We start from the raw sequence: 23,462 nt of genomic DNA, 5'->3' as shown, positions 1-23,462 counted from the left end.
GCGACTCAGCCTGTGCCCCACAGGTCAGGACAGGGCTGAGAGAGAGTGACAGCCGGGGGCCAGTGGCCTCAGTTCACGACGGTCTGTGCAAAGTGCCCTGGGAGATCTGCGCTGCCTCTGTCCAGGGAGCCTGGACAGGCTGGCCTCTGGGGCGTTTCCAACCTTCTTTGCCCTGAAACTCTGATCCTGGGTCATAGAGAGCCATCAGGGCGGGCAACGTGGCCCTGGTAGTGACGTCAGGACAGCAGGCACTTGCAGCTCATGCTCCCAGGCCCCCTCACCGGGCGGGCTCAGCTTGCACACCTTGTGCTACCGCATCTCCTGCACCAGCGTGTGGAAGGATCCTCCACGCCCTAGTGTGTAGGGGATGGAGGAGATTGGGGCTCAGCCTGGGTGTCTGGAGCACAAGGAACCGAGGGACCCCAGCCCCAGCTGACCCCCAAAGTCCTCTCACCACCAGGGCTGACCCCCATGTCCTCTGTCCGCACGGGGTTCACCCCCAGTGTCCCCTCCCCCCCAGGGATACCCGCCATGTCCCTCCCGGCATAGGGCTGACCCTCAGTCCCCTCTGCATCCACAACAGCTCAGCACAAGCCCTCATGTAGGCCCCACAGGCACGGTGGGCACCTGTGCTGTCCCTGGCCTCACAGGGGAAGGAAGGAGTTTTCTGCAGGACACACTCACATGGTGACCAGCAGAGCTCCTGCTTAGGATGACAGTTGGTGACAGTTAGTGTTCTGTGTCCCTGATGCTGGCTCCTACTACCCGGTTCTCGCCACAGGAAATGAAGGAGGAAGCCCAGGTCTCCTCCCAAGACATCAAACAGATAGTTCTAGATATCAGCAGAAGCTTCCCCAACCAAATCATGGTCATGTTCTGGGACTACTTTGGGGTCGGGTGAGGCTGCTGGGCAAGCGGGCTTCTGGGGACCCCAGGGCAGGCCCAAGGGCTTCTGGGTAAAGAACACAGGGTGTCTGCAGCCAGGTGGATCTGCGCTGGCAAACAAAACACTGCCATGTGGTAAAGTGCTCGGGATGACCCATGTGTTCCCCCCTGGGTCTCTGGGATGGGGAGGCCACCAGGACGGGGCCTCCAGATGTCACTGTGTGAACTGAACCACAAGCGGGTTTGGAGATGCTCCGTTAAGAGCAGGGCACAGGGGCAGGGGCCGTGTGGGGGCAGGAAGGGGACCTGGGGGCGGGGCAGCACCGCCACAGCTGGACCAGGACACACGGACCCAATGAGGGTCAGACAGGTGAAAGGGACACCCGGCCTCAGTGTTTTTATGTATTTCTGAATGTTGTGCATTGAATTTTAGACAATTTGCACTGCTTATAAACATATCTAGTATGATGAGCCCCCAAATGCCGTCCCCTATCCATCCAGGGTTCTACGCCGACCACACAGGTCCGCGGCAAGAAGTGTGTCACAGCAAACCCCAGACCTGTGGTCGAATTTATCTATAGCTCATTTGTGTGGCCTTGCACCCTGCTGTCCTTGCCATCTGGGAGCATCCTATGGGAGCCTGGGCAGTGAGGGAGCCATGGGAGCCTGACGTCCAAGAGGGGAGGGCTCTGAGGGGCCTCAGGAGTAGACACCCTCCATCAGGCAATGGCTCTTGCAGGAAGTGGGCTACTGCCAGGGCACGAACCAGATCGTGGCCATCCTGCTGATATTCCTGACTGAGGAGGATGTCTTCTGGGCGCTGGCCCAGCTGATGACCTACGGGAAGCACACCATGCAAGTTAGGGGCTGGATGGGCCGCTGGTCCGGACTACAGCTCAGAAGAGCCTCCTTGCAGGGCCACTCCAGCCATGGGGCAGTAGGGGACCCCCACTCAGCCTGCCTCCCCACTGGCATGGGCACCGCTTCCCCAGGTGGCCCTTGGTTTCCTGGAGCAACGGCCACCTGCACCACCATTTGCAGGCTAGTCTTGCACTCCCGCTGCTCCCTCAGCCCTGTCTTTGGTTGCCTTCTTGCTCCCAGGCCCCCCTTCAGCCCACAGACGACCAAACCCAAGTGCAGCATCTCCCCGCTCCCAGGAGACCCCATCAGGACTCCAAAGCCCCAGAGATGACCATGCCCACCCATTAGTCTCCCTGTGGCCTATACTCCCGACCCCCTGGTGCTGGGGACCCCAGACTCCTCCCCATGCTGACTACCACAAACAGGCATCCCCAGGGCTCCCTCCATCGGGCAGTTTCCTCCTAAGGATCTCCCCGACAGGGCCGCCCCTACATGTGGCTCCCAGCTTGAGAGGCATCGAGGAAGGAGAGGCAGCCGGCACTCAGCTGGGACCCACTGTCAGACACATGAATATGGCCCAGTTGGACCTTCAACCTGAGCTGACCCTCCAACAGAAATTCACTGCACGAACAAGACCAGGGTTGATCAGGAGATACCAACTATCCACCTAATGCCAGCACCTACAGTGATAAAGATTGTGGATTCAAGCCAGTTAGGTGTTAGGATGGCACAGCCCAAAGTCACATAGCTGCACAGTGAGAGATACACACACACTCCAAAATGAACAAAAATCGGAATCCCCCGCGATGTTGTCAAAGGGCAGCAGAATGGTTACATACTCGATGCTCAGGTCACTGGGGAGAATAGATTGAAGATCCTACAAATTATGACTGCACAGTGGTGTGGGAGGCATGGAGATATGTCTGCTGGGTTCTGATAGTGAGCAAGGAACGGTAGGAAACATCTTAGAGAGGGTGGACTCCCTCTTAGCAAAGGACACCAGATCCCTTCGAAGACGATACATGGTGAAATCTGTCCTCCTCTCTTTCTATTTTTGGTTTTCCCACTATTTGGTTCTTCATAATTCTATTTCAGCCTCCACCTTTCATCCAAGCCAATGACCATACAGGCTTTTTTAGGACATTGGGTCCCACAAGGAGGCACATCTTTCCCTACCAGGTTCAGAAATGATTATTGCCCAGGTTTGTGCTGATCCACCTAACTCGTGCCTTCACAGCTCTTCTCTCCTTGCAGAAGGAGAGGAAACACAGGTCTTACAATGAAAGAAGCCACTCCCACTCGGGTGGGACTGTCACTTGTGGGGAAAGTCATCTGGGCAAAGTAGTGAAAGCAGGAGTACGTAAGAATAGGTTGTAGGTTATCCATAGTCTGGTTCGAGTATTTCCTGATGCAAGCACTTACCTTCAATATCATGTTTTATATCTTCATCTATTTATTATTTTTAAATATTTTATTTTTATGTAGTCTCTATACACAACATGAAGTTTAAACACACAATGCTGAGATCACATCCACCGACCAAGGCAGCCAGGCACCCCAGTGCCATGTTTTATATCGCTTTGCTTGCTTGCCTATCTCTGCATCCTCTGGAACCTTGAGTCCATGACGGGGGAGCTTTAGCTACCTCCAAATCCCGGAACCTCCTGCTACACGTCAATCCTAGTATGATGTGTGCCATTGAATAGCATTTTAATTTATTGATTTTTTTATTGGTGTTCAATTTGACAACATATATAATAACACCCAGTGCTCATCCCATCAAGTGCCCCCCTCAGTGTCCGTCACCCAGTCACCCCCAGCCCCCGCCCACCTCCCTTTCTACAACCCGTGGTTCGTTTCCCATAGTTAGGAGTCTCTCATGTTCTGTCTCCCTTTCTGGTATTCCCCACTCATTTTTTTCCCTTTCCCCTTTATTCCCTTTCTCTATTTTTTTATATTCCCCAAATGAATGAGACCCTACTGGCACAAAAACAGACCCATAAATCAGTGGAATAGAATAGAGAATCCAGGAGTGGACCCTCAACTTTATGGTCAACTAATATTCGGCAAGGAAAGACTATCCACTGGAAAAAAGACAGTCTCTTCAATAAATGGTGCTGGGAAAATTGGACATCTACATGCAGAAGAATGAAACAGGACCACTCTCTTACACCATACACAAAGATAAACTCAAAATGGATGAAAGATCTAAATGTGAGACAAGATTCCATCTAATTCCTAGAGGAGAACCCAGGCAACACCCTTTTTGAACTTGGCCAGAGTAACTTCTTTCAAGATACATCCATGAAGGCAAGAGAAACAAAAGCAAAAATGAACTATTGGGACTTCATCAAGATAAGAAGCTTCTGCACAGCAAAGGATACAGTCAACAAAACTAAAAGACAACCTACAGAATGGGAGAAGATATTTGCAAATGAAGTATCAGATAAAGGGCTACTTTCCAAGATCTTTAAAGAACTTATTCAACTCAACAGCAAAGAAACAAACAATCCAATCATGAAATGGGCAAAAGACATGAACAAAAATCTCACAGAGGAAGACATAGACATGGCCAACACGCACATGAGAAAATGCTCTACATCACTTGCCTTCAGGGAAATACAAATCAAAACCACAATGAGATACCATCTCACATCAGTGAGAATGGGGAACATTAACAAGGCAGGAAACCACAAATGTTGGAGAGGATGCGGAGAAAAGGGTACCCTCTTGCACTGTTGGTGGGAATATGAAATGGTGCAGCCACTCTGGAAAATTGTGAGGAGGTTCCTCAAAGATTTAAAAATAGATCTGCCCCACGACCCAGCAATTGCACTGCTGGGGATTTACCCCAAAGATACAGATGCAATGAAACACTGGGACACCTGCACCCCGATGTTTCTAGCAGCAATGTCCACAATAGCCAAACTGTGGAAGGAGTCTTGGTGTCCATCGAAAGATGAATGGATAAAGAAAATGTGGTTTATGTATACAATGGAATATTACTCAGCCATTAGAAACAACAAATACCCACCATTTGCTTCGACATGGATGGAACTGGAGGGTATTATGCTGAGTGAAATAAGTCAATCGGAGAAGGACAAACATTATATGGTCTCATTCCTTTGGAGAATGTAAATAACAGTGAAAGGGAATAGAGGGGAAGGGAGAAGAAATGGGTAGGAAATATCAGAAAGGGAGACAGAACATGGAAGACTCCTAACTCTGAGAAACGAACTAGGGGTGGTTGAAGGGGAGGAGGACGGGGATGGGGGTTAGTGGTGGCAGGCACTGAGGAGGGCACTTGACGGGATGAGCACTGGTGTTATTCTGTATGTTGGCAAATTGAACGGCAATAAAAAATAAATTTATTATTAAAAAATAAATATTTAAGGAAAAAAATTCTGGAAAGACCACAAATATGTGGAGATTAAATAATATCCTAATAGAGAGTGAATGAGGCTACCAGGAAATTAAAGGAGAAATTTTAAAAAATGTTTGGAAGCAAATGAAAATGAAAACATATTTGTTCAAACCTCTGGGATGCATCAAAGGCAGTCCTAAGAAGGAATTACATAGCAATAAAGGCCTACCTCAAGACATAAGAAAAGTCTCAAATACACAACCTCATCCTATAAATAAAGGAGCTAGAAAAGGACAAGCTAACAAAGCATAAAGCCTGCAGGAGAAGAGAAATAATAAAGTTGAGAGCACAAATACACAATTAGAAACAACAAAACAGTAGAATGGAAAAACGAAACGAAGAGCTAGTACTTCAAACTAAGTAATAAAATGGATCAAGCCTGAGCCAGACTTATCAACAAAAAGATAAAGGTCCTAAATAAATAAAATCCCAAATGCGAGAGGGGATAGCTACACCACAAAGGAAAACAATTAAAAGAGAATACGATGAAAAACTATAAGCCAACACACTGGGAGACCTGAAAGCCATGGACAAATCCATAGAATGTACAAACTACCAAAACTTAAATAGGAAGAAATAGAAATGTGAACAGACCCATAACTAGCAAAGACATTGGATCAGCAAGGCACCTGGGTGGCTTAGTGGGTGAGCATCTGCCTTTGGCTCAGGTCATGATCCCGGGATCCTGGATCAAGTCCCACATCAGGTTCTCCCGCAGGAGCCTGCTTCTGCATGTACCTCTGCCTCCTTCTCTGTGTTTCTCATGAATAAATAAATGAAATCTTTTAATGCAATCCCTATCAACATAGCAATAGCATTTTTTTTTTCACAGAGCTGGAACAAAAAATCCTAAAATTTGTATAGAACCACAAAAGGTTGAAAAAAGCCAAAGCGGTGTTAGAAAAGAAAACCAAAGCTGGGCCATCACAATTTTAGACTTCAAAAAAAAATGTTTAGACTTCAAGTTATATACAGAGCTCTAATGATCAAAAAAGTATGGTGCAGGCACAAGAAGATGACACGCAGATCAATAGAACAGAATGGAAAACCGAAACACGATACAAACCTGTAACTCTATGCTCAATTAATCTTCAACAAAGCAGGAAAGAATATGCATTGGCAGAAAGACAGTCTCTTCAACAAGGAGTGTTGGGAAACCTAGACAGCCACATGCAGAAAACTGAAATTGGATCACTTTCGTACACCGTATGCCAAAAATAAATTCAAAATGGATTAAAGACCTAAATGTGAGATTTGAAACCATAAAAAGAAGAAATGATAGGCAGTAATGTGTTTAACATTGGCCATTGGATCTTTCTAGATATGCCTCTGAGGCAAGGGAAACAAAAGCAAAAATAAACTATTGGGTCTTCATCAAGTCGAAACGGTTCTGTACAATGAAGGAAACAACCAAAGCTACAAGGCAACATACAAAATGAGAAAAGATATTTGTAAACGACATATCCACTAAAGACTTAGTATCCAAAACATATAAAGCAAATATAAATCTCAGCATCCTAAACGCAAGTGACCGAATTAAAAATGGGCAGAAGACACGAAACGACATGTTCTCTAAAAGACATCCAGATGGCCACCAGACACAGGAAAAGACACTCAACATCACCCATCATCAGGGAAATGCAAATCAAAACCACAATGAGATATCACCTGACTCTTGTTATAATGGGTAAAATTAACAGCACAAGAAAGAACAGGTATTGGTGAGGATGGGGAGAAAGGAGAACCCTTTTACTTGCTGGTAGGAATTCAAACAGGTGCAGCCTGTTGCATACTGTGGAAAACACTATGGGGATTCCTCTAGAAGTTAAAAATAGAACTACCCTACGATTCAGACATTGCACAACTAGGTATTTAACCATAGGATACAAAAGTACAGATTCGAATGGGGACATGCAGCCCAATGTTTACAGCAGCATTATCAACAAGAGCTAGCCAAATTATGAACACAGCCCAGGTGTCCATCGACAGGTGAATGGGCAGAAAAGATGTGGTCAATATACACACTGCGGTATCACTCAGTCATCAGAAAGGATGAAATGAAGCCATTTACAATGATGTGGAAAAAGCGACTAAAATTATGCTAACTGAAATAAGTCAGAGAAAGACAAATACCATACAACTGCATTCATATGTGGATTTTAAGAAACAAAACAAACTGGCAAAGGGGAGGGATGAGAGAAGCAAACCAAGAAACACATTCTTAACCACAGAGGAGAAACTAATAAATACCAGAGGAAGGTTAGCGGGGGATGGGGAAATGGGGGATGGGATGACGGAGGGCACCGGAGATGAGTACCAGGCATTGTATCCAAGGGTTGAATCACTCTCTTGTACACCTCAAACTAATATTATACTGTGTTAACAAACAGGAAAACCCAATAGAGCATATTTAGAGCCATATATCCCCTCCTTATCTCAGCTCAGGAGATGCCGGCCAGGTCATCTGGGGAGGCCTCTGAATGGATGGATGCCAAGGACAAACCCTAAATAAAAACTTTAACCCATTGAAGATACTAGGAGTTCCAGTGCCAGACACATGCCCCATGCCCAGATCCAATCTCTACCTGTGTACAGACACGAATCCTACCCTAACCTTAATTCTAATTTTCACCTAGCCTAACACTGGACTTATCACTAACTGAAAACAAAACACCAATAACTAGCCCCGAATCCATACACCTAATCATGACTCCAACCATAACCCTAACCCAACCCTAATCCTAACCCCTATCCCCTAACCCTAAACACTGAAACGCAACCCTAACCCTTAACCCTAGCCCTACCTGTGTTGTAACCCTACCCGAAATCCGGAACCTAACCCAAACACTAGCCTAAGCCCCTAACGCAAACCCCTAACCTTAACCCTGCCCAAATGCCCCTCACCATAATCCTAACCATTAAACCTTAACCCCACTCCTAAACTCATTCCCTACCCCAACCCAAACCTCTAACCTTAACCCCTATCCCAAATGTAACACTAGCTCTAAACTAACACCTAACTCCTAAACCAACCCCAACCCTAAACCTAACGCTAACCCTAAACACTAACCCTAACCCTCACCTTAACCCTACCATTATCCTAACCCCTACCCCTAACTCTAACATTAACTCTAACTTATCCCTTACCTTGTGATTTTGAAGAGTCCCTGCTGATGTCGGCATGGACCCGACCAATGCCTCCAGAAGCCTCCACAGCGGGTCCTGAAATGCCAATTTCTGTAGGCTTGTCAGGCCCTACATCAGCCCCCATACTCAGGACCCCAGGGCCTGCAGATGCCGGGGCTGCTGTCACAGTGGCCGCGGCCCCACATGCTCCCCAAGCCTCCCCAGCGCGGGGGCTCCTGTTCCTGCAGGTGGACAAGGGCCCCTGCATCTGCCAGCCCCCTGGGGCAGCGCCTGCGCTCGGGCGCCCCCTGCAGGTGGTCAGGCACCGCAGGAGTCCTGCAGGAGCGGGGTCCTCACTGCCAGGGCCCCACCTGCCTCCTTCCAAGCTCCAGCTGAGTCCTAGAAGCTTCGCAATGGTTCACTGACATGTGCTACAATATCTGGGCTCCTCCCGAAATACTTAAGGAACAAGGAATTGGAACCCATAGGATATGAAATGAAATATGTGGCAAAACTTTTACAACTTCCACCCAAAGTCACTCAACATTGTATGTAAACTTAAAACCACAGCTGTCAAACATCAAAAAGATAGCATAAAAGAAAATCTACGTGACCTTGAGTTTGGTGGTGCATTTTAACACACAACACCAAACATGATCCAGAAAAGAAAAAAACATAATGTGAACTTTACAAATTTAAAACTGCTACTCTGTGAAAGGCATTGCCCAGGGAACCTAGGGACCTCTCACAAACTGAATATTTGTTCAAATATTTGAAAATATTTGTTCAAAACACACATCTCATATTAAAATTCTTAATTTTTTCAATCTACACAAAACGAACTTCATAACAGTGAGAACACAGATAATTTAATTAACAATGGGTGAATATCTGAGTAGACACCTGGACAAAGATGATAGGCAGATAATAAGCAAGCCTGCTATGTTCTACATCCTCTAGCATTAGGAAGTTCCCAATGTGAACAACAGTGAGATGGTGCTACACACCTTTTAGAAATGCTATATTTCTATTTTTTATTTTTATTCTTTTATATCTTTTCTTTTTCTATTATAAATTTTTTTTACTGGTGATCAATTTACTAACATACAGAATGACACCCAGTGCTCATCCCATCAAGTGCCCCCCTCAGTGCCCATCAGCCAGTCACCCCCAGCCCCCACCACCTCCCCTTCCACCACCCCTGGTTCATTTCCCAGAGTTAGGAGTCTTTCATGTTCTGTCTCCCTTTCTGATATTTCCCACTCCTTTTTTCTCCTTTCCCCTTTATTCCCTTTCACTATTTTTTATATTCTCCAAATAAATGAGACCATATAATGTTTGTCCTCCAATTGACTTATTTTTTCAATTTTACTTATTTGACAGAGAGTGAGCAAGCAAGTAGGGGTAGAGGTAGGCAGAGGGAGACAGAAGCAGGCTCCCCCAGAGCAGGGAGCCCTATGGTGGCTCCATCCCAGGACCCAGGGATCATGACCTGAGCCAAAGGTAGGCACTTAAGCAACTGAGCCACCCAAGCATCGCAGCAGCTGAGCCAGCCAGGGGCCCCTAGAAATGCTAAACTCCCAAAAACGAGGATACTAGTTGCTGGAGGTTGGCATATGACGGAACGCTCCTTCATGCTGCGAATAAAAATATGGTTGCTTTGGAAGATAGTTTAACAACTTTTTCCGAGGCTAAATGAATCTCACCTGAAGTTCTGGCAGGCACACTTCTAGTATCTAGACAACTGCCTGGAAAAAACAGTTTCCACACAGTTTTTCTAGAATCTTACAATCACTCCTGAGAAAGAGTTTAGCAGTTTTGTCCAAAAAATATTTTGCATACAATTAACACATAATTCAGCAGTAGCACTCCTGGGAAATTATTCCAGAGAAATGAAAATTTTAAAAAAAAAGCATTTACACAGCTATTATACATGTGAAGGCACCTCTGCAGAGATGATAAAGATTTCTCAAATGTCTTCAATGTTGATTTTTAAAAGATTTGAGAGAGCGTGCAGTGGGAGGGGCAGAGGGTAAGGGAGACTCTGAAGCAGATTCCCCCCGCTGCCGGGGCCGAGCCCCACCTGAGGCTCCACACCACAACCTCAGTTCCTGAACTGAGCCAAAATCAAGAGTAGATGTTGAGCTGACTGAACCACCCAGAGCCTCTCAAATGTTCTTAAGTGCAAAATCCATGCTGTGAACCCTTGGGGATGGAAGGACAGCTGGGACACCCAGTCTACCTAGAAGGGTGGGAGGCCTGGAGGGACTGAGGAGTGGAACTAAGGATGTGGGAGGGTGCCTGCAACCCCTTCCCATCTGGCATGAGACAGGACCTCCCAGAGCACCCTTGGCCTTCAGGGTGCCAGGCTATGTGCTGATTGGACCCCCGACCTACAGTGATGACACGGGATCCCATTATGGGCAGAACTGTGGTGCCCCAGGGTTCCACTGCTGCCTGGCACTACTCTGCGACCCCAGGCAGTTGGAGGCACCTGTGCTCCGGATTTGCTCACAGCACCCAAACTATTCCACTCTCCCTAGTACACCAGTGTATAAAGCGTAGGTGCTCACACAGCGACAGGTCACAGCTGAGTGGCAGCTGCTCCCTGCACACTTCGGGTCACTGTGGTGCCTGTGGGTCCCAGCACAGGATGCCAGGGGTGCTGGCATCCTGGGTTGGGGTTAGAATGCACCAAACCCTGTGTGATGCCTAGGAGGCATCTCCTGCAGCCCTTCCACAGCTCCACGGGATCAGAGCTGCCTCCCTCCTACCCCAGGCCAGGGAAGGAGGCTGCGGTCAGGGCTAGGGCAGCTCATTTGGGACCCTTACTACTTTGTAAGCCCTATTCTGTGCAGGGGAGACCCAAGCCATGACATTTCCAGCCAGTCCTAGGTACATGGACCCCGACATGTGATGACCAATCCCGCCACCCTGTGGTCCGGGGTGGGCGATCAGGGCTCTCTGGGTCCTTCTGGTCCATGAGCAGGCTTGCTCTTCACAAACTAGAACATGGAGGCCCTCGTGATCCCCCCCGCAGATCCTCCCTCAGGCTATTTACAAAACACTGTATACAGGGTGTGTAGTTTGTTCACGCTTTTGCTGGCATAAGTTGTTAATTTTGATTAAGTACAGTTGATTGCTTTTTCCCTTTGGTTGTTGTGCTTGTCGAATCTAAAAGAAACCTCATCTACCCCAAGCCCGCAGGAACACTCACCTGAAGCCATCCATAGCCATCTTCGCGTCATCCCTGAGTTGGGACACGTCACCCCAAGTATCAGGTCAGCAGTTTCCCTAGCCTCCTGGGCTCCCTTGTGCTCCTGGTAAGGGATTGGGAGAGCTCTGTCCTCTGAGCGTGATGGCATGTCCTGGGACAGTGGCTGGGAATGTGGACTGTAGGTGGGCGAGCTACAGACAGTCAGTACCCATGAATGATCTTCTAGCCCAGCATGTCCCCTGGGAGCTATGGTGTTGTCTCCACACTCCAGTCAGACAGATGGGGACCTGCTAACAGGGAGCACACAAACGCTTGTGTTCTCTGAAGGTTTTCATACGGTGTCATCCTTGCATGTGTTTGGTTTGTAGCACCAGGCAAGAGGACCTAGAGACCCTGCTAGCCTTGGAAAGGGCTGATATCATAGCCGAATACCATCAGCTGAGGCCCAGACAAGTACCATAGATGCTAGAGAACCCACTAGAGGTGGGGACCCCTCCTGCAAGGGCAGGTGAATCCCAGGAATGGATCAGAGGCAAGCATGACAGGTCAGTCCATTGAAGAACCATAGTCACCAGGAACATATGAGATGCTGGGGACGGACTCAGGCATCAGCAAGTGAGGGTCCATCCTGGATCCTAGACATCGGTAGCCGATGAATCCAGGTGTGGATCACAGTCACCAGTTCCCCATGAGGCCCAGGTGGTTGTATACTTAGGTATATGGCAGCGGGTATGGTCCAAATGGTATCAAAAGCAGTAACAGCAATGGTATGTACTGTGTGAGGATCATAGCAGAGTTCAGGCAATGAGAACCAAGTGGGTGTTGTTGCCAGTAGGAGCAGGTAAGGCCAGGTGGGGATCAAGTCCTCAGGTGCTCCAGATGTCCAGATGCATAGCTAGCCAATGGAGGTGAGACCCAATCAGGGATCTGAATCTAAGCTGAGAAGTGAGGGCCCAGGCAGAGATGAAAATCAGAGGAGCAGAGCCTGATGGCCGGGGGCATCAGAACCAGGTGAGGCCCAGGAGGGGATCAGAGCCAAGGATGAGCCTGGTCAGCCCAGACAAGGACCATAGTCACTAGGAACATGTGAGGCCCTGGGGACTGACCAGGGCATCAGTAGAAGTGAGGGTCTATCTTGGCTCCTAGTGATTGGTAGCAATGAGCCCAGGTGTGGACCACGGTCACCAGGTCTAGGTGATGCTCATGTGGGGATCAGGTGATCTGGGTCACCAGATCAGGTCAGGCTCAGGTGGGGATCATCTCTGTTAAAGCAGATAAGGCTGTCAGGCTGCTCCCATTGGGCAAACAGGCCCTTCTTCTCATGCTCGGAGAATCTGAGAGGGTCCTGATCTCCCTCAGGATTCCGGGGAGAGGAGATATTCTGTTCCCTCCTTTCCCCATGTCCCTGGCACAGATCAGTCCCCACCATGTGTTCCGCTCTGTATCAGGCATTCCAAGTAGGGTCCCCAAGAGATCCTTGGGATGATGCTGACCTGTCACCGTGGAATGTCATGGACAGTCAGAGCTTTCTGCCCCCCTTCATCCATCTCAGGTAGGGGTTTGCATTTGTAGGAATGCCTCTCTGGAGGCTGGCACATCCCCCCTGGTCAGGACCTCATCCCCTGGAGCCCTCTGAACACCATGACTTCACTGGGCTGGAGCTGAGTGACCCGGGAGGCAAACGCGGGGTGTGGGTTGGAAGGGAGCTGGGCCTGGGGGCTGGCCCCTGGGCACTCAGAGAAGTGGTCTCCATACCTGCTGTGGGGAGGGCCAGGTGTGTGTCTCCTGAATTGGGTTGGGGGGTGTCCTGTCCTTCAGCAAGGACTCCAGAGGTGAGGAGCTCTGGGACGATAGCCTGCTTTCTATAGGAGGATGGTCTGATCTGGAGCGAATTGGAGGGGTGCTCCTCACTCACACCCCCAGGCCAGGGCTCCGACAGTCCTGAAGGTTTCTGCGGGGCTGCAGGTAGTTGCTGGGGACAAAGCAAGGTCAGGGAGGGAGTTTGGGCAGCAGAGGAAGGGGTTGACCAAATTGAGCAGGAAGAGGGAAGAGGAGGAGGAGGAGGAGGCCACCATGGGTTGAAAACAAGGGAGGGAGAAGAGCCCAGTGGCCTTGGCCGGAGGGGAGGAGGCTGCTGGGTCGACGGCACCACAGAACCTCATGAATGCTGGAGACTCCATTTTGGGGCCAACGGGGCTGCCCCTGGTCCTCTCAGCCCTGCTCTCTGCCCAGTGGCTGCTTGGAGGGGTCAGGCATGTGTCGTGCTCAGCGGCTCTGACAAGACAAGAGGTACAATGAATGGGGACAGTAGTGGAGGTGACAGTAAGAGGGTTGGATTCAGGGGACAGCAAGGAAGACACCCAGGGTGCAGGGGGAGGCGGGCTGGAACCCGGGTAGTCAGTCCCTGGGAAGGCAGGGGCCTCTGCCGAACAGTCAAGTGGGCACCTAGGCCATGCTGACAGCTCTCAGGCTGGTCCATCTCAGTGACAGGGCACCTCCTGGGGGCTCCTGAAGGGGTCCCACCTAGCCTACCACCAGCAACAACCCTTCTCGGACCCCCCAGAACCCTGTCCCAGACCGACCACAGGCAGCGTGCAGCCCCTGCCTTCCCTAGTGGACCCTCACCTCCGAGTGCCGTGGCCTCATATGTTGGGGACTCTGGGGCCAAGCCTGGAGCTCAGGGATCTGTGCCTCTGCCTTCCCAGAAGAAGGACCTGCCCGGCCCCAGGCCCCGAGGCCAAGGTGGGAGCCAGTCCTGGGCACTGGGCAGGATTGGGAGTGGGCGTGGGGCCAGCTGTCCACAGACCCCGTCCTGCAGGACATCCCCAGGGGTGTCTCCCCAAACGCCCTGTCCCAGCGCTGCTCAGGCTGCGAGGAACGCACTGCAGACCCCGAGCCACGGTCAGCGGGAAGGTCTCTGTGCCTTCCTGGGTCACTCCTCTGAGTCCCCGCAGGGTGACTGGATGAAGCAATGTACGCCCATCTCCCAGGGCTAGAGGCTCATCTGCTGCCCCTGTATGTCCTTTTCCAGAAACAACGCCAGCAAACCTGGCGAGCCACCAAGTGGCTAACCATGCTCAGGAAATGGGGCCAGTACCAGCAAGCAAGAAGGTGGGGGCACTGCGTGTCCCCCAAGGGCACTCTGTCTTTAGGAAGCTGGGGGCCGCCCAGAGCCACCTCCTGCCCTGTCCATGGGAGATTTCCCTGTCTGGGAAGAGTCTGCTGCCAGAGGCAAAGCCTCCACAGGCCCAAGGTTTGCGGTGAGGGTAGCGTCAGTTCAAGGCCACGAAACCCTGCTACTTGTGGAGGACGCGCCCAGCTCTAGGGAGGCTCAGCCTCTCTGGAGACAACGAGCAGCTGAAACCACAATCTTCTCGATGCCTCCCTTTCTCTGAGCTCCAAGGTGCCGCCCTGGGCCCAACTCCCCGACACTGCCTTCCCTTCTGCTGCTGTGTAGTCAAGTTTTCAAGGGGGTCCCGCCCTAGCTGCATGTACAGGTGTGGTTGCGTTTGCTGGAGATCGAGAATGTTAAATCTCCAGGGACCGAGACTCAGCAGACGGCCTGCCCCACTTTACCCACTGTACTCCACGTCCTGAGGTCTGCTCCCAGCTGCCCTCAACACCTCTGTCCCCATCTACTCTTGGGTGTGAATGTGTGGAAAACCACATCCTTTGCCTCAGAGGCTGGCCTCACTGCTACCTGGTTGGACTACAGGCACATCTGTGCTGGGCCGAGGGCAAGGCGTGGGCAGCCAGTCATTCACATGGAGAACAGCTACGTAGCATCTGACCTCCCTCCCCTCCTGGCTGGAGGAAAAGAGGAGCTCAGGCTAGCACCTCGAGGTTCTCCTCTGACCCCTGACGAGACGCGTCAGAGGACCCCTGAGGAGTGCCACCTGAAGCAACCTCCACAGGCTCTTGCACCAACCGAGAGTCTTTCAGAGACTCTTCCTATATCTCCCTGAAGGCTACCTTACACCTCCCATCCCAGCAAGCACTTTGTGCAGAACTAAGGCAGAAGAGCCGCACACAGCTGGGTTCCCTGACACCTCTCCCTCACCTGGATTAGGGCCAGGATTTAGGTTATCCGCACAAGGTGTGTGGCTCCTCGGCAGGATCCGTTGTAGCCCCACGGTCCAGATGCCCAGGGCACCATCACATCTGTCTCCAAACACAGGACAGGACAGCAAGCCCACACCCAGTAATGGCATCTCGTGGACCTACTCAATGGATAATAGGGCTGAGCTCTTGAAGCCCTGACACTTTGGCTTCTCTGTAGAGCGGGCAACTTGGACGTATTCCCACTCTGGTCCGGTCACCATATGTACAAGCATGTGTGTTAACCACCCATTGAGTTTGGAAATTCTTCCTTTGGACGGGTTCTCACTGGCATGGTCAACACTATGCCCCTGGTGCCTCTGCTCCACACCCCGTGGTTAACCCCCCAAGAAGTTCACATCTCTCCGGCAAAATCTAGGGGCTACCGTCCCTTCCACAGGGAACAACGCCCATGACACAAGGTAAAAAACTTGCCTGAATTCTGGCTTCTGGAATGCCTGTTCTTATGGCCAGGAAACCGCTCCTCCTCAAAGGCTTGAAGGAAGATACTGGTTTGGGATGCAGAAATGGATGTTCGTTTCCTCTGCATTCCTTCGGGACTCGACCTAAAGAGAAAACAGCATTGGAGAGGAGGGCTTGGACGCCAGTAGCACAGCCAGTGCGGAGATAGAACTGTGTGTCAGGGTGTGTGTGGTGGTGTGTGAGTGCATGTGACTGTGTGTGTGTGTGTGTGTGTGTGAGAGAGAGAGAGAGAGAGAGAGAGAACTTTTCTCTATGTTCTCTGTCTTCATAGCCTCCCTTCCCTGAGACCAAGAGCTAGAGCCTGAACCCACCCCTGGAGCCAGCCTTTGGATAACAATGGTGAGTTGATGGAAGAAGAGGCCTTCTTCCTGGCTACCAGGTTCAGTACAGGAAGACGCAGATCCTTCCTGGCCCAGAAACAGCCTGCCTGCTGCCTGCCCAACAATGGCAGGTGGGGTGTCGCCATCCTCGATCACAGGGTGGCTGGAGCCTGAGAGCAGAGATGATGCCCTTCCTGAGGCTTTTGCTACTCCTCGGTAAGCACACAGAGACACATTCCTGTGTCAAGGAGTGGCTCAGGAGGGGACCCTTCTTGGATGCTGGGGAGTCACCTGGAGGCTCTTCCTGTCCACGCAGTGGCCTTTCTCCTTGGCGGATTGTGGAGCCCAGTCAGCGGCTCTGCCTTCGCTGTCTCGTTCGCTGGTTTTGGCACCAGACCTAAGGGGCAAAAGAAGAAGCAACGGTCAGGTAACACGCGAAGGCAGCTTATCCCACACATGGCAGGGACTCGAGGACCCAAGACCAACTAACACCCCACTGAAAGCCAGAGCTGGCTTGTTGCCTACACTGTTACATGTATTTGCATGGCCCTTTGGTGTACAAGGAAGAAGGCGTTGGTCTCCCCTGAGGAGCATGAACTGTAGGTAAACACACAATGGATGGTGTTGGTAGAACAGTCATTTCTTCTTTGGTCATCTGCATGGACAGATGATGGGGTTCCTGCTGCAGTCCCCTGTAGGGAGCTGAGGAGACGTTGACTGACCCAAGAAGACACTGGAAATGGGTGTCATTCTCGTCACAATTGGACCCTTGTGCAGGCTTCCTCTCTGCTGGTGGCAAAAGACAAAATGGTCGTCATGGATTGGCACCTATTCCTCTCTATGTGTCTCTTCCCCTCCCGTGTAGGAGGACTCACGGTGTTTCATGTGGTAAAAGCGATTGGCCATGGCACAGGATCTCTGGGGACAGTCAGCCCATGGGCATGAACCCGTCATCAGGCCTCAGGCCTTGGACCCCAGTGTTCCCTCATCCAGTGAACGAAGGTCTCAGAAGGACCTCCAAGGGCAAGGGCTCCTAGAGCCCGCACATCCCCACGCCATAGGTTCTGAGCTCCCCAGCTGAGCACGCAGAAGGACAGGCAATGGCCTAGCCCCATGTGTTTGCATGCCTCCTCCCCCAGAGACTATGAGAAAAGCACTGGGTCTGCCTAGCTGGATTCTAGATTCGGGGATGGTCAGCTCTCGGGCCAGGTGTTCTCTGGCAGCAATGACAGGGTAAGGGTCTCCTGGAAGAATGCCTGCAGGGCCCCCATCTGCCTCACCATCAATACGAGCCTCGTTTGTCGGGGTCCTCATGGGAGTGGGACTGTGTGGGGAAGAGGGCAGCCACAGGAGGAAGGCATTCAGAGGAGCATTGACCAGCAATGTGCTCTCAGCACTCCCCTTTCTGGGATGTCGAAAACATCCCCGTCCAGGAATGACCTCCCCTTTGCCACTTATGGTCCCACCTAAGCCTGAGGGGGCTGTTCCACAGGACATAGGCAGTTCCCCATCTGCCCTTGGGAATGGGTGTTCGTCAGGGATCTAGGGAAAGGGCAGCCTTGAGCTACCTATGTGATTCCAGGCCAAGGCTTGGAGAAGACCCTGAGTGGAGATACTGGTGGGGGTCAGGGTCGAGGAGGGGGCGGGGGAAGGGTGAAAAGCCCATTGGGAAAACCAAAGAGGACCACATGTCCACGAGGAAACCTGAAGGGAATATGTGAAAACCCATGCCCATAGTGGGTCCATTGACGTGAAAGTTCTACAGTCGTCAACCCATCAAAGGAAGTGATCCACCTTGACTTGCTCTCTGTGCCCTGAGATCCAGCTGGCGGCCTTACAGAAGGGGGACTCTTGCTGGGAATCTCGGCCCAGTCCAGGGTTTCCCTCCTCCCGCAGCCCTATGCAAGCCCCACTCCTGCCCCTTCACCCAGACACCAGGGGAGCCCAGCTGTCCCATGAGCGTCCCACCCATTAAGGCAGTCACTTCTCCTTTCCTGAAGCCCGGTATGTCCTCTGAGCCCTTGGGGCATCTCGGCAGGTGCGGATCCTGTGATGGCCACTCACAGCCAGGGGTGCTCCTGGAAGCCATGCTGCAGGCGGCCCTCGGCTTGAGTGGCGCCGGCAGGTCAACTGGACAGGACCCAGCACGCGGGACGTACTCCGGCCTGGGAGGGCCCAACCCAGGATGGCCCACCCCTTGGTCTTCCCTCAGCTCCCTGGGTGGCCCCACCCCCAGTGGGGCTGACCATCGGTGGACAAGGGAGGTCTCCCTGGACCGGACCTTGGGACCACCAGAAGCAACAGTTGGAGCTGGGCCTGTGTCTGATGGGCCTGCACCCTTCCCTTAGATGACCAGCGCCTTCCTGGCACCCACAAGCCTCTCGGGATCTCAGACCTGAAATAGAACCGTGCCCTGGAGCCCCTGTGCACCGTGTCTTTGGCCGGACTCCTTCGTGGCCCTCGTACAGTCGCTCAGGATTCTGGACCGATGTTGTGGAACTCTGGCCACCTCTGGCCTCCCAGCACGAGCCTCCTGCTTCACCTTCCTAGAAAGTCATTTTAATTTTTTTCTTTATTTTTATAATTGTTTTAATTAAAGTTGTGTGGTTTATTTCTTTTCACTCTGGTCATTTTTCATTGGGAGTGTTCTGCTGTGTTTCTTTACGTGTATTTGTTGCAATGACTTTGTAATTTGGAGATTTTATATATTTCCAAAATATATGTATGAACACATAATATAAGGATGTGGGGTTTTTTTTATAGTGTGTACTTTGAGGTCTCTTTGGGTTTTGAACCCTTAGCCTGCCAATCTGGATCGGTCAGCCTCTCAGTTTGGTCTGGAGGCAGCCTCTGGATCTGGGGAAGCAGTTTCCAATGACACCTGGGCAGCTCCTGTGAAGCCCCACTTGACAGCCAGGCAGGAGCTGGGAATCAGACCCCTTAGATAGGAGGCCTATGAGGGACGTTGGGCGCCAGCTGTCGCCCTCAGTGTGGGGATGGGTGGAACCACGATGGTTTGCCTGTGGGCACGAGGGAGCAACAGCCTTGAAGAAAAGAACAAAGAGGGATCCCTGGGTGGCGCAGCGGTTTGGCGCCTGCCTTTGGCCCAGGGTGCGATCCTGGAGACCTGGGATCGAGTCCCACGTCGGGCTCCCAGTGCATGGAGCCTGCTTCTCCCTCTGCCTGTGTCTCTGCCTCTCTCTCTGTGTGTGACTATCATAAATAAATAAAAAATTAAAAAGAAAAGAAAAGAACAAAGAGCACCCGTGATCGTGGACAATTCGGGGCACATGCGCATCTTACCACGTCCTGGGTCCACGGAGGCAATGCCCTCCGCAGGCTCATACGGTTTCAGGCCTCCCCTGTGTGCCCAGAGAAAAGAGTGTGGGCTCCGTCAGTGCCCGTCATTTTGTGGTCAGACAGGCTCCAGCTGATTCTCCTCGCTCTTGACCACTCTCTGCTGGTCATGTCCACAGGGACATGAGGTGTCCAAGGAGAGTGTGGCTTAGTGACCTGGGAGACCCGGGAAGACACGTCCAAATACCTGCAAAGCACATGAAGAAAATCATCTCCCCCGTCGAATCTGTACTTTTGTATCCATCGGGTAAGTACCGAGTTGTGCATTTCTGGTCATAGGGTAGTTCTCTCACTGGGACACCTGCACCCCGATGTTTCTAGCAGCAATATCCACAATAGCCAAACTGTGGAAGGAGGCTTGGTGTCCATCAAAAGATGAATGGATAAAGAAGATGTGGTTTATGTATACAATGGGATATTACTCAGCCATTAGAAACGACAAATACCCACCATTTGCTTCAACGTGGATGGAACTGGAGGGTATTATGCTGAGTGAAGTAAGTCAATCGGAGAAGGACAAACAGTGTATGTTCTCATTCATTTGGGGAATATAAATAATAGTGAAAGGGAATATAAGGGAAGGGAGAAGAAATGGGTAGGAAATATTAGAAAGGGAGACAGAACATAAAGACTCCTAACTCTGGGAAACAAACTAGGGGTGGTGGAAGGGGAGGAGAGTGGGGGGTGGGGGTGAATGGGTGACGGGCACTGAGGGGGGGCACTTGAAGGGATGAGCACTGGGTGTTATTCTGTATGTTGGTAAATTGAACACCAATAAAAAATTAGTTTATTGAAAAAATAATAAATAAATATAAAAGCATAACTTGCTTAAAAAAATAAGGTAGTTCTCTTTTTAACCTAAGGAACCTCCACACTGTTTTCCACAGTGGCTGCCACTGTTTGCTTCCCCCTATCAGTGTAAGAGGGTTCTCCTTTCTCCTCATCCTCACCAATACCTGTTGTCTCCTGTGTTCTTAATTTTAGGCATTATGACAAGTGTCAGGTATTTTCTCATGTGGTTTTGATTTGCATTTCCCTGATGATGGGTGATGTTGAGTGTCTTTCCTTGTGTCTGGTAGCCATCTGGATATTACAGAAAATGTCCATTCATGTCTTCTGCCCATTTTCAGTTGGATGATTCATGTTTTGAATGTTGAGATTTATATTTGGATATTATGTCTTTACTGGATCTGTCGCTTAGAAATATCTCGTCTCATTTTCTAAGGTGCCTTTTAGCCTTGGCTGTTTCCTTCACTGTGCAGAGCTTTTTATCTTGATGAAGTCCCAATAATTTATTTTTGGATTTGTTTCCCTTGTCTCAGAGGCATATGTAGAAAGAAGATCCTATGGCCAAGTCAAAGACGTTACTGCCTATCTTTTCTTCTTTTTATGGTTTCAGGTCTCACATTTAGGTCTTCAATTCCTTTTGAATTTTTATACATGGTGTAGGAAACTGTTCCAATTCCATTCTTCTGCATGTGGCTGTCTAGTTTTCGCAACATTATTTGCTGAAGAGAGAGTCTTTTATTTATTTTAAAGATTCTCTTTATTTATTCATCACACACACACACACACACACACACACACACAGAGGCAGAGGCAGAGGCAGAGGCAGAGGGAGAAGCAGGCTCCATGCGGCGAGCCTGACACAGGACTCTATCCTAGGTCTCCAGGGTCACACCCTGGGCTGCAGTGGCCGCTAAACTGCTGCGCCACCAGGGCTGCCTGAGACTGTCTTTTAACCATTGGGTATTCTTTCCTGCTTTGTCGAGGATTAATTCAGCTTAGAGTTTCGGGTTTGTGTCTGGTTTCGGTATTCCATTCTGTTCTATTGATCTATGCGTCTTCTTGTTGTGCCCGCACTATCCTCTTTGGATCACTAGAAATCTGTAATATAACTTGGAGTCTGAAATTTTGGTGCCCCCAGCTGGATTTTCTTTTTTAATACTGCTTTGTCTATTTTCAATCTTTTGTGGCTCCATACAAATTTTAGGGTTATTTGTTCCAGTTCTGTGAAAAATGTTAGTGCTATGTTGATAGGGATTGCATTGAATAAACAGATAGCTTAGAGTAGTATAATCTTATTTGCAATATTTGTTCTTCCAGTCTTTGGGCATGAAATATTTTTTCATTTCGTGTCATCTTCAATTTCTTTCATCATTATTTTTATAGTATTTCCAGTACAGGGCATTCACCTCTTTGGTTAGCTTGCACCCTACATATCTTATTGGTTTTGTTGCTAATTAGAAATAGGATTGAGTCCTCAATTTCTCTTTCTGTTGCCTCATTATTGTTGCATTGAAATACGACACATTTCCACATATTAATTTTATATCCTGCTACTGTTCCAAATTCATGTTTGATTTCTAGCAATTTTTTTTTGGTGATGTCTTTTGGGTTTTCTAAATAAAGCATCATGTTTATGCAAATAATGAAAGGTTGACTTCATCTCTGACAATTTGGATCCCTTTTATATTTTGTTGTTGTTGTTGTCAGATTACTGAGGCCCAGACATGCAGTACTATGTAAATAGGAATGGTGAGCGTGGACATCCTTGTCTCATTTCTGAGTGTAGGGGAAAGACTCTCAGTTTTTCTCCCCTGAGCATGATATTAGCTGTGGATCTTTGGTATATGGCTTTATGATGCTGAGGTATGTCCCTTCTATCCCTACCTTGCTGAAAGTTTTTTTTTTTTTTCAAGAAAAAGTGCTGTATGTTGTCGAATGTTTTTTCCACATTTATTGACAGATCATAAGGATAAGCTTCTTATCCTTTCTTTTATTAATGTAGTGTATCATGTTGATTGATTTGTGAATATTGTACCACCCTTGCAACCGGGGAATAAGTCCCACTAGATTGAGGTGAATAATTCTCTTAATATCCTGGGAATATGATTTGCTAGTATTTTACTGAGAATTTTTGCTTCCATGTTTCTTTAAGCGTATTGGTCTCTAAATCTCCTTTTTAGTGGGTTTTTTTTCTGGTTTTGGTATCAAGGTAATGCTGGCCTCATAGAAAGAGTTTGGAAGTTTTCCTTCCATTTCTATGTTTTGGAAACGTTTGAGAAGAATAGGTATTAACTCTTTTTTAAATATCCAGTAGAATTGCTCTGGGAAACAAGCCAGGCCTGGACCTCCATTTAGGGAGGGTTTTTTTTCTTAAGATTTTATTTGCTTATTCATGAAAGACACAGAGAGAGAGGCAGAGACAGAGGGAGAGGCACACTCCATGTGCGGAGCCCGATGTGGGACTCAATCCTAGGTTCCCGGGATCACAACCTGAGCTCAACGCAGACACTGAACTCCCGAGCCACACAGGTGTCCTATTGGGAGGGGGTGATTGCTGATTGAACTTATGGGCTAGTTCTGGGTTTGTTCACATTTTCTATGTCTTCATGGGTTAGTTTTGGTAGTTTGTACATTTCTTGAGGTCTGTCCATTTCTTTCAGGTCTCCCAGGTTGTCGTCATAGAATTTTTCATAATATTCTCTTATATTTTTCTTAAGCAGAAAATAAACCTTTATTTCTATCAAATTAAAAAGTAGGAATCAAGCTTCAAGCAAGATAACCAAAGTAGTCAATAACACAATTTAACAGTTAGGAGAGCATGTACGGATTAGAATACAAGTTTAGATACTTTTAAGCATGTACACCCAAAACAAAAGGGCTGACAACTTTCACACTGAGGAGA

At 49.4% G+C, this 23,462-nt stretch overlaps 1 long non-coding RNA gene and 1 other non-coding gene across 6 annotated transcripts in view; both read left to right on the top strand.

Moving 5' to 3' along the window:
- Window positions 1-961: 961 nt before the first annotated feature.
- Window positions 962-19,025, top strand: LOC119867484. Of its 5 annotated transcripts, none has more exons than XR_005383742.1 (4): window positions 962-1,020; window positions 11,497-11,577; window positions 11,882-12,058; window positions 16,366-19,025. It is a non-coding gene; the product is annotated as an uncharacterized LOC119867484 (long non-coding RNA). The 5 variants fall into 5 exon arrangements; XR_005383741.1 differs by lacking the exon at window positions 962-1,020 and adding an exon at window positions 10,755-10,857; XR_005383743.1 differs by lacking the exon at window positions 11,882-12,058.
- Window positions 19,026-19,903: 878 nt separating this feature from the next.
- Window positions 19,904-23,462, top strand: part of LOC119867483 — a 44,844-nt gene continuing 41,285 nt past the window's right edge. Inside the window, exon 1 of the transcript XR_005383739.1 lies at window positions 19,904-20,018. This is a non-coding gene — a transcript (double homeobox protein 4C-like). The remainder of the gene's footprint in view (window positions 20,019-23,462) is intronic.

Source organism: Canis lupus, chromosome 34 (assembly GCF_011100685.1).
Source record: "Canis lupus familiaris isolate Mischka breed German Shepherd chromosome 34, alternate assembly UU_Cfam_GSD_1.0, whole genome shotgun sequence".
Classification (NCBI taxonomy): Eukaryota; Metazoa; Chordata; class Mammalia; order Carnivora; family Canidae; genus Canis; species Canis lupus.
This window is presented reverse-complemented; position numbering and strand designations above follow the sequence as displayed.